General features: G+C 41.0%; 1 long non-coding RNA gene across 2 annotated transcripts; it reads right to left on the reverse strand.

Moving 5' to 3' along the window:
• Positions 1–417: 417 nt before the first annotated feature.
• Positions 418–9,497, reverse strand: LOC149919986 (uncharacterized). Of its 2 annotated transcripts, XR_016459817.1 has the most exons (5): positions 8,607–9,497; positions 7,423–7,546; positions 6,387–6,481; positions 3,013–3,283; positions 418–1,001 (listed from the first exon to the last, which is right to left on the reverse strand). It is a non-coding gene; the product is annotated as an uncharacterized LOC149919986 (long non-coding RNA). The 2 variants fall into 2 exon arrangements; XR_016459816.1 differs by having other exon boundaries at positions 6,387–7,546.
• Positions 9,498–9,837: the final 340 nt, after the last annotated feature.

Raw genomic sequence — 9,837 nt, forward strand, 5'->3', positions numbered from 1 at the left:
GCAGATAATTCCTTAGTCCAGAATTCCCTGTAAATTAGCTGGAAATACCAATGTAAATTACTGTCCACAACAGGAATACTCATGTCAGTGTGGTTGCATTAGGTAATTGCACCATTTATTTATTGGTGCCTCCAGTTTATTCAACAATTTACAAGATTGCAGAAGGGGAGATACTATTCTCATTTCAAAAAATATACATCAGTGAATTTCACACAATATGAAAGGAGATCCACAAACAACTTCATTCTTATTCAGTTATTTCCTCTGCTGGTTTGATTTCTATCTCCACATCAAGCTTTGTGATAGGCAATTGCTGAAGGCAAAGAATGGAACCAAATACATTAAGAAAAAGCAATCTGAACCACTCCATTACAAACACTTTCAAGAGTTTGTTTCTTAATAAAAGATACTGATTTATTTAGGTAGTTGTTTCCATAAGACATACAGTGATAAAACAGGTTTTCTGTGCAGAAATAAAGAATGTTTTGCAGAAGATTACAGAACTATAAAGGAAAGTTGAATCTCTAAAGGGATGACTGCACTTGAGTTCTCTTAGATACCTATAAGAAATATTTTCTTGTACTTGTCTGTTACCACCAGACTATTTGCCTAGGGTCTTACAAGTACTAAAATATTTAAGCCTAGAAGGCTTTGTTCTCCACACACAAGAATTTAACGTATATATACAGCAGGGCTCTAAATGAAGTATAACTGCAAAAATTGCTCTTGTCACCTCTGACAAACAGTGATGCGTTCTGTGCACTGTGCTCATGTTTCTGTAAACCATATCTGCAGAAAGACCCCTGTGGGACCTGCATTTGGAGTACTCAGTGAGGAGTGCAAGTGCTGAGTTCTGCTTCTCTGTCACACAAGCTGAGGAGTTAGGAAACAGTAGGAACAGTGTAAGTACACACTAGGATGCCAGCATCCTAAACCCTCCGTGATTTAGATCTCATTTGGCTTGCTTGGTTGATACACTGATGCCTGGTCTGGACTATACACTGAAAAATTAAAAAGGAATTCATCAGTGTCAGCAGTCTTACTCAGTGCTATTATCTTTCTTAAGGTTTAATATAAGGAAATTCAAGGGACTATATGGCATGCAGTACTCCCACGTATTGAAACGTGAAATAGAACCATGGCATTTTTGTGATTATTTCAGTGCAATTGCTGAAGAATTGACCCATTAGTCTCCAGAAATTTGTGAGGAGTAAAAAAAAGAGCCATATGAAGTGAACTGAAAATAACATCATCAAATAATCTACACAGGAAAATAGAAGAAGAAAAATGGTGTGACTACAACTCCAGTACTGGGCAATAAACATCTAATGTGTGTGGTTGCCATATGATTACTCAGATTTAAATATTTATTCATTTTATGGATAAGTCAGTCCAATGAATTTATAACTCCTCTGCAGTCTTATTTGACCAATTCTTTATTGTTATGACTATGTAAGGCCAAGACAATGAATGAAATCAATTTTGTGGTATAACCTAGCAGGTGGCTCAGCACCACAAAGTCTGTGTGAGAGGAGTGAGCAAACAACTGTGTGGTGCTGAGCCACCTGCCAGGTTAAACCACAACAGTCAATTTGGTGCCCAAAGTGGAGCTCAGAGGATTGAGATAACAGCAGACCTGAGCAGACCGTGTTAACACAGAGTGTTGTGGTAGTTTGATAATTGCTGGTCACGATGTTGAGGTTGATCTTTTCCATATTTATGGAGCTCTTTGAGAGTCTTAACCATACTTTGTAGCACCTACCTTGCTGTTTGTTTGTCAACTCTGGGGGTTGGATTAAGGTTTTGATTTTGCTATGCTGTGTGGCATTGGCCTATATTATGATAAAATGGACAGCTGAGAAATGAATGGTTTGTGTGCACTGCAGCCATCTTTGGGTTTTGGAAGCTGTATTGTTGATACTATTAGCAATTACACCCTTTGCATTGTCTCCTCAGGGAGCCTGGCTAATGAGGAGATTGTAGAGGACAATTTCCAGCAGTCCTTCAGGCTTTCTTTCACCTTTTCTTCTTTCCATAGAGCTCAAGAGCTAATTGCAATAGCTCTTAAGAATTTTGAATATCTCTGGGATGTTCAAACCAACATGCTCTTATCACTATGTGAATTGAATGTGTTTCAAATTATGTTTAAGATCAAACAATTAGTTAAGAATATCACCCAGAAATCTGCCCCAAGGTGGGATTGTTCTGAGTGGCAGGGAGTATGGGATAGTATGGGCAGGTGCCTAGCGTGGTGGGCAACCCCAGTGGTTTGGAACTTCAACTTGGAACAACTGCAGTATCCTGAAAAACTAGTAGAATATTTGCAGAAGTTCTGCTGTCACTCTGGCAATCCTAGAGAGGCACAAATTACTGCAGCATATGTTTATCAAGCTCTGTTCAACACTATTGAGCATTCTCAATAGGAAGAGAATACTTCTGTATCTGATGACAATGGACCCTCCAACTCCTGCAACAAGCCCTGTGACTGCTCCAAACTCTGTGACAAGTCCTGTGGTTCCTCCAGCTCCTCCTGCAGGTCCTGAGGCTACCCCAGGCATTGTGACAAGTCCTATGGTTGCTCCAACTCCTGTGATGGACCCTGCAGCTGCTCTAACCCCTGCAACAGGTCCTGAAGTTGCTCTGACTTTTTTGACAGACCTGCGGTTACTCTAACACTTCTGATGAGTCCTGTAGGTGCTACAGCTCTCACAGCCAGTCCTGTGGTCACTCTAATCCCTGTGATAAGCATCACTTTGGGCATCAAATCAACTGTTGTGGTTTAACCCAGCAGGTGGTTCAGCACCACACAGTCATTCACTCACTCCTCTCCCCCATCCCACTGAGGATAGATAAAACTATTTACTAAGACAGAGAAAAGGAAAAGAAAAATAATTATGACTGTATATCATATATAAAAATGTGTATGAGAAGTGATGCACAAGGAATTGCTCACCACCCTCCAACCGAGCAAGCCCCCCAGGGAGCAGAAGAGAGCAAGATGACCTTTCATACCCTTCGAAAATCCTTCCACATGGTGTCATATGGCATGGAATATTCCTTTGGCCAATTTAAATCAGTTGTCCTAATTCTGTCCCAGCCTTAGCTGAAACTAAAACAGTCACTATGCAGTTTCTAGTCAGCCTAAATTCAGTGTGGACAGAGTCTCTCCTTGAGTCTTCTTTGATTTCATGGATCAGAAAGCTGAGTCCTGTAAGACCTTTGGGAGGGAACTGCTCATGCTGGTGCGATGCTACTCCCCTGCACACAGGGCAGTGGCAGGGAGCTGTGAAAACAAATCACTGAGGTTATGCCTTCTGCAATGTATTCAAAAGTAAAACGTGAAACAGTTCTTCGGAAACTAGCTCTTCATCTGTTCTCTTAATAGTCCCTGAAATCTGTCATGGCCCTGAGAGCAGATCACATGTAGGGTTGCTTTTGTCTGCCCTCATAGGGCACTTTAAAGTATATTCTCTCTTATAGCTCCAGGTCACGTAAACACTGCAGTGTAGTGTTTTACTCCAGCAACAGTAATGTCTGTATCAGGTTGTTGCATGGGAGATGGGCAAGTAAAATGACAGAGAGGATCTGAGATAGGAAGGCAGTGTAATGTACTGTTGTGTGTTTGAGACCAAATTGTTTGCTGACACCTGAGACAGCAGAATGATTTTCATGTGCATCTCTGGTACTTACTTCGAGGCTGAAAGAGTTCTTTGTTCCTAAAATGCCACCCTTGATCAAGATAAACTTCAGGCCTGTTTTGCACAGGTCACCATAATATTCAACAACACTTAAAACCAATGGCTTTCTGAAATTCTATGCAGCACTGCTTGTAATAATACAGCCAGGCACTGCTGGTCATACTTCACCATGCAGAACTTCTGTGCCTCTGTTTGTCAGCATGGGCATGTCATAGCTGAACAGAGTGACAGCCTAAAGCATTTGAAAGCCAAACAATCTTTTTGCCTAAGTTTCACAGAATCACCAAGGGTGGAAACAACCTCCAAGATCATTCAATCCAACTGTCCACCTACCACCAATATTTTCCACTAAACTATGTCCCTCAGTACATCGAAACATTTCTTGAACACCTCCAGGGACAGTGACTCAGCCACCTGGAGTCACAAGTGTTGTGAACCTTCAACCATTTGACAGTGGAAAATGCCGATGCTAACAGAAATTGCATTTCTCTGAACAACTGAGGCTCCAAGAGCTGTAGTATTGGCAGCTCTTTTAAAAAGAACTCCAAATCTCAGTGCCATACTGCACTCAACATTCTTTTTTCCCCCCTCCAGGCACTTGGAACACATTTGCATGTTATCGTGTTTTCAGCTCTGATACTAAGGAGTAATCATAGTTAACTCTCAGTGAAGAGCATTAATCATTTCCACTATTACTTCCTTTTGTCATGTTTTGTCATGAACGTGCAATATTTTGCTGTGTTTGTCAATTGCAAACAGAATTTGAAAGCAGCCAAACCCAGGGCACTTTGTTTCATACAAATATTAGTTTGTGTGAAATATTGTGTGACATTAGCTATCTAAAAAATGACAGTAACAACATATCACATTAAAAAAGTCATCAGATTCTTTCTGCAAGTACTACATTTGCAGAGAAAAGGAAAGGAAAAAGAAGGGTTCTCTTTGCATTCAATTGAACTGCATCTCTAATAAATGAAATGCAGTGGCCTAAAGAAGGCACCAAGTAAATCACTTAACTAGTTCTTATGGATGAGCAGTGTTAAATGCACTTTCCTGGTAATTCAAGCTAGAGATGTTAGGGAAGAATGCTCTAGTAGCTCTCATCACTGGAAAAGAGTGAATGCTACAAACCCTGCTCTCAATATGAGGGAAAATCAACACTGAAAGAAAAACTCCATAAACAAGCAAAACAGATAAAAATCAAGGAGAAAAAAAAAAAGGAGAGGAATAACAGAAAAGAAGAAAACCTAATACTTTTGAGAAACAGCATCTCAGGGTAGTGTTGAATAGCTAACAAGGATGGTCATGTAGCAACAAAGACACGACCCCAGGTTTTGTATCCAAAGCTTCCAAATCCACAAGATATTGTTAGACTTGGTCTATGTTTCAGAAACCTATGTTTTAGGGGAGTGGGGCTTTGTTATCCCTAGGAACTTGTAACCTAACTTCTGAAGATTTCTCATAGTGAATTCAGGGGAGCTGCTGGTGCTCGAAAGCAGGTCACTTGTACTGAAGTGCCTGCGTGTGCATTTAGTTACTGTTCCATTGACACTCTAATCTGCTTAGCTTTTAAATGGTCTCGGATTCCGGCATCCTTTGAACTGGTGCCAGAACGTGGATAAATTGTAGTAGAGTCAATAAGGTGATAGCACCCATGCCTACTGCTATGTGTAGGGGCCAGAAGATCTTGCAAGGTCTTCCAACTCCTATGATTCTGTGATTCTGTGAAGTTTTCAGCCCTATTCTGTTTGATCTGAGCAGATTTCTAAAAAGTAAGTTACTCAACTTAGTTCTTCAGAAGAGTTAATGTATTCTACTTTTAAACCAATCCAGTAATCAAGTTTTTGCCCACAAGCTCTCTCTTCCAATTCTCATAGAGTTCATAATATATTAGGATGTCCCATGTGTAGACCCAGTATGTGTGTGGACTCGTGGACTCAAACATCTTCCCTAAGTAAGTAAATGAAGGTGCATTTGAAGCATCATTCAGATGAGCTGTTAGGAGTCACAGTTCACTGGCAATAGTGAAACTCCTTTTTATTCATCTTGCTTGGAATTCAGATGTCCCAGAGGTACCTCCTCCATGCATCATTACATCCAAGATCCACCTCTCTCTACTTCTTAGCTGGCTGTAATTGTATGTTGTCCTTAAAATTCACTATCAGCTTATAGAGGTAGTAATTAAATAAACTTCCATGAAGTTGGGATGTAATTTTGGCAATCTCAAAACTTATAAAGCCTGTGTTAAAACCCATAGGAGATAACTTTTTTTTTTTAAATAATCATGAAGGTGAAAATACAATATTTGTTTGTTTGTTTGTTTGTGCTTTCATTCTATTTGTTCGTTAAGTGGCTGGGGTTTTGTGCTCAGTCACATAGGCCACAAATTCTCTTTTCCTTTTTATTATAATTATGGTTATTATTACTGTACATTTTGTTTTGCTAAAAGGTTAGGTTTTGCTCAAAATCAAATGAATCTTGTGACTGGAACTTTACAAAATCTCCACACTAATAAGATCTGTTGGGAGATTTGGAAAGCTCATACAGAGAGGTGAAAATGAGATTAAAACAAAGCTTTTTGAATGTCTTTTTTTTTCCTTTTTTTTTTTTTATCTAAGAAATTGAAGGGATCCAGACTTTGTCATAAAAATGTTTAAAGGCACAAAGGTATCTGAAGTCACTACTCACCTCAGTAACGGACTTAAACAGGGAAAGATACATCTGAAAGCAAATCTGTTGTTTTCACTCGATCCTTCTTGTAGTAGAAAAGTAAAACGCAATGTCTGAAAAATGGACAGAATGTTACAGTTAGTAAGTAACACAGTGCTGCTCTATTGAGGCCATGAACTACAGAGGATCTCTACAGTGTGTGGACACATCGTATTATAAATTCATATTTCTTATTACTGGAAAAAGCTCATCACTGCTAGACAGCTCAAGAGGGTTAATGAGGGAGATATGACAGAAAAGGGACTGGGTGACATAGAGCATCATGTCAAAACAATAATTCAGAAGTATTCCTGTTACTCAGAATAAACAATTCCTGGAATAAGAAATATTATTTATCCCAGACATATTGCCCTTTAGACTCAAAATGTCTTCTGTTGTCACTACCTTGTACGTAAGGAAATCCACTGCATTACCAAGTAAGAATCAAATAACAAAGGTGACCTATATTTACAAAATGTATATTAGCGTATTCTAACATGCAGAGAACACAGCTTAATATTTTGCCCAAGTATATATGCCCTGCAAGAAGAGGCATTCATCTCAGCATTTCCAAGGTAACCACTTCTTTTCTGTTTGCATTTATTAAAACCTATAACATATCAGTTGAATAAAGTGGGAGCCAGGGCAGTGGCTTAGGTGAACAAGGAACAGCTTTCCAGCTGCCAGTTAATATTCATCCTATACACAAGTGAAAATCAACATTTGTAGAAAGGAGAAAAGGCAATAGTTAAATCCCAGCTTGAAGAGAGAGGCTGGAGAACACAGCTGCATACTGATGACTCCCAGGTGGACTTGGCAAATATTGGTGAAGCACTGTTTTCTTCATTAGACAGCCAGGAGGATTTATCCAGCCCTTTATCCACCGTGGGCATAACAGACTCACAAAACACAAACATTTATCTTTCTACCTGTGCAGTGCCTTTGAGCCACTGAGGGAAAGAAGCTGTGCAGCAGTCATGATCCCCATGCTATCACCTCAGCCCCAGCCTCCTACCTGGGCGCAGGAACACACTGCACTGTGGTGCCAGCACAACTATTCATTCACAGGGTGCAAAATTCCACATCAAACCACATTCTGTTCACTAAACCATGTGATTTCATCCCCAGTTTTCTCAAATCTAGAGAAGAAATGAATGTAAGTTAGTTTGTTAATGTGTAGGTAGGAAAATAGATAGAGGACAGAGTGGCAGCATATATAATGCATACTCTATGATGGCTTGAATTTCCCTTTATCAGTTCTAGTACCAAAAGCACATCGTGTTCAAAGTGCCTGTGAAATCCACTGTGTGTGGAGTCAATAAGATAATACCTCTGAGGGGCCAGGCCAAGTTGTGCCTGTACCCACCTTTGTGAGTGCAAGTTGAGAAAGCACTTCAGAAAGGTTGAGTTTGCACAAAAGGCAAAACAGTGGTCTCAGCCAGAGTGTTTCTTACAGTGTAAGTTAAGTCCATGCATTAAACAAAAAGTGACCTTATGCACCTGCTGTGCATAGGAAGCCATGTCTCAGTATCTCAGAGCCCGCCACATCTTGCAGAACACAGACCCATCATTTTCAAATCCCTGACCAACAAAGTGATACTCCTATATCACAGAATCATAGAGTACTTAGAGTTGGATTCTATGGAAGTTGGAAGGGACCTTTAAAGGTCGTCTAGTCCAACTCCCCAGCAATGAACAGGAACATGCACAAATAGATCAGGGACCTGATCCAGCCTTGCCTTGAAAGCCTCTAGGGATTGGGCATCAACCACAACTCTGGGCAACCTGTGCCAGTGCTTCCCCACCCACACTGTAAAAGATATTTTCCTTATATCTCACCTAAATCTACCCCCTTGAAGCTTGAAGCCAATTCCCCTTATTCTATCACCACAGACCCTGCTAAAGAGTCTGTCCCCTTCTTTCCTGTAGCATCTATAGAGATACTGGAAGGCCGCTATCAGGTCACCTCACAGCCTTCTCTTCTCCGGGCTTCTGGAGTTCTTTCAGCCCCCTTCTCTAAGCACTGTGCGTGCAGAGCCAGGGAGCAGAAGACACTGAATATGAAGAAAAGAAACTGAAAAACAAAAAGCACCTTACGTACATATATTTAAGAATTAATTAATCTAGGATACACTTAAGCTGTACGCATGCAAATTGACAGAGTTAAGAACAGTAAACAGTTTTATGATGTGTAATAACCTTTCACGTAAACGGGATCATTGAACCACGTAAATAATGACTGCGTTTCTCTCTTCCTACATAAGCAGATAGTGTAATTTTACAACAGTCATGTGCTTAGAATAATAATTCACAGTCAGGGTACGCAGCCGTCTGCAGATCTTTTCTGTTTTGGTATTCTGAATGCCTCCTGGCTGACGAGTTCAGCCACCTCCCTCACGGCTGGGCAGGCCGCGGGCCGGCTCTGTGGACACGGACGCCCTCTGCAGGCGTCAGGGAGGCGGTGGGACCCAGGGCCTCCCGGCGGCCGGGCAGTACCGGGGGATGAGGCCGGCTCGGAGGGGACGGGCTCTGCTCCTTGCATCCAGTTATAGAGAGCGATAAGGTCTCCCCTGAGCCTCCTCTTCTCCGGACTGAACAATCCCAGATCCCTCAGCTGGTCCCCGTAAGACTTGTGCTCCAGATCCCTTACATCGCCTTTCTCTGGACATGTTCCAGGGTCTCAATGTCTTTCGTGTAGTGAGGGGCCCAAAAATGAACACACTATTCCAGGTGCAGCCTCAGCAGATCTGAATACAGTGGGACAATCACTTTCCTTCTCCTGCTGGCAACTCTATTTCTGATACAAGCCAGCATACATTGGCCTTCTTTACCACGTGGACACGCTGCTGACTCTTGTTCTGCTGTCAACCAGCACCTGCAGGTCCATTTCTTCCACATGACCTTCCAGACACTCTGCCCCAAACTCGTAGCACTGCCTAGGGTAGTCTTCACTCTTATGCTCACCAGCCTGCAGTAAACAGATGCAATTGGCTTAAGATGATGTTCCTTTAGTTCTCAAAGACTACTTCTGCGTGGATGTTCTCTAAACAATTGCATGCACCTTTTTTTAAAATCATTTTTTCAAACAGCTGAAATACGTTAAATTACTCAACATCTTTACACTGGGAAAAGGAGACATAGAGAACAGAAAAAAAAAAAAAAAAGAATTCTTTTTAATAAGCAAAACTCACGCTTTTGTTCTGGAAGAAGAAAAAGAGAAATACATACTTGTTTTGGGCAAAAGTGACTAATAACTAGAATTGCAATGTTCTGAATATTCAGGGAAATAGTTCTCTCTCTCTCTAGCACTCATGATAAGTTGGGTTTTCTCCAACAGGTCGCAGTGGGCCCAGAAAGATGTGAACACATGCATGCACATAGATTTCTTAGATGTCTTCTGCTGATTTTTTATGTTTTTAGTAATACCACT

The sequence above is a fragment of the Phasianus colchicus genome, chromosome 1, assembly GCF_987193195.1.
Source record: "Phasianus colchicus chromosome 1, bPhaCol1.hap1.1, whole genome shotgun sequence".
Lineage (NCBI taxonomy): Eukaryota > Metazoa > Chordata > Aves > Galliformes > Phasianidae > Phasianus > Phasianus colchicus.